This window comes from Apis dorsata, unplaced genomic scaffold, assembly GCF_000469605.1.
Source record: "Apis dorsata unplaced genomic scaffold, Apis dorsata 1.3 scaffold_169, whole genome shotgun sequence".
Classification (NCBI taxonomy): domain Eukaryota; kingdom Metazoa; phylum Arthropoda; class Insecta; order Hymenoptera; family Apidae; genus Apis; species Apis dorsata.
In genome coordinates, this window is record NW_006263457.1 from 1,261,717 (window position 1) to 1,263,344 (window position 1,628).

The 1,628-nt window shown below is 33.0% G+C and overlaps 1 long non-coding RNA gene across 3 annotated transcripts in view; it reads left to right on the top strand.

Moving 5' to 3' along the window:
- LOC102676225 overlaps window positions 1-1,295 on the top strand; it is a 9,273-nt gene extending 7,978 nt beyond the window's left edge. Inside the window, exons 6-7 of one of the 3 annotated variants that reach the window (XR_004150236.1) lie at window positions 60-61; window positions 355-408. This is a non-coding gene — a long non-coding RNA (uncharacterized LOC102676225). Of the gene's footprint in view, window positions 1-59; window positions 62-268; window positions 419-562 lie in introns of those variants that run through there. The other 2 variants (XR_421506.2, XR_004150235.1) reach the window with 2 other exon arrangements.
- Window positions 1,296-1,628: the final 333 nt, after the last annotated feature.

The window sequence follows — 1,628 nt, forward strand, 5'->3', positions numbered from 1 at the left end:
GCCACGCTGGTGCTAGAATCGTAAAGTTTTTTCCCCCTTATTAACGTTTTTGACGCAAGGAGTTGCCGCAGTTTCTATTTTTTTGATTGCTTGCTTATAAGAGATTGAAACTTGATAATCAGAAAAGATAAATTTTCATGGAAGAAATATCTCGTTAAGAAAAGATAATAAAAATAAATGAAAATAATAATTCAGAAGAGCAGTAAAAAGTTTTATATAGTTTATAAGATTTAAAATAAGTTAATTTTTTTTTTTTTTATTTAATTAGGCGGAAGACATTAAGCGCATCCATAGTTTAAGAGTTTTATCAGGTGTTAGCGTAATAATCGTATTCTATGAGTTTCTTTGTTAAAGGAATTGGTAAAGGAGATCGTTTAAAATAAGCGGGTTGAATAAAACGATGAATTATAAGAAAGTATTGAATTTGTTGCAACATTTGTGCAAAAATGCGCAATTGCGTGAAATTTGCTCACCTTTTGAAACTTATAAATGAAAAATATCAGATCAATTTTTCCTCTACGTTCCCTCTACGTTATTTCTAATAAGAATTAATTCAATTCAGAATAAAATGATGATCTGATGTGCTCAATGAATATGTTCCGTGTATTGCAGATGCATCGAGGCGAAGATGCTGAATCGTATACGAGAAAGAATTATTATTTTTATGGATTATTGTTTGTGGCTCAATATCACGGATAACACAAATTATAATTATTATAATACAAATAAGTATATATCGAAGAATATGTGTATAAATAAATATTACAAAAAACGACAATCGATAGAGAGATTCAAACGAAATCTCGTCTCGATATCAATTTTAATTAACAAATAATCGCGGAGGACAAGGAATAATTAATCAGACCAGATGGGTGTGCGGACACGTGTTAAACGGTCATTCTGAAAGGACAGTTAAAGTCAAGGATGGTCATTTTCACCAACGGACGATTTTATCAACCCCTCGCAAGCTGTAAATTAATGACGAACTACCTGATCTTGCCTCTGGAGAATTCTCGGTGCATGGATGGTTTTATCATCCTTTGCCGATCGATCCATCGTGTCACGCATACATTATCCGTGCTATTAATTAATTTGCAGGTACGCCGCTTCGGATACGCATTGTATCGTAATATGTATTATAATATAATCAATAGGATGGCGCGGAACAAAAGGATAATTCATTAACCGTTATCGACGGTTAATCGAATCGAAAGAGGCTGAATACATTCGTTCCACGACGAAAAGAATCAAAGGCACGGTTGGTTAATCGATCACGGTGAGTAATTTTTCATCTCGCTGCTATAAACACGCGTGCAATTAAAATCATTACGAAAATCGCTCGGACTTTGTTCGTTCGATGGAATACATCGATTGATTCATCGAAACGAAAATAAAAAATGCGAAGCGGTGAATTTTTCGATGTTGAATAAACCGATCGATAATAAATTAAAATCTTTATCTCTGTTCGAAATAATTAATATAACAGTTGTGTTTTTCGCTCCACTTTGTTCGAAATTGCTAAGAGTTTATTAATCATTAATCTCTCGAAGTAATTACTTGGACAATTTTCTGAAACGGAAGTGGAAAAATTGTTTCTCGACATAGCATTTAAATTAAACGCTTCAACA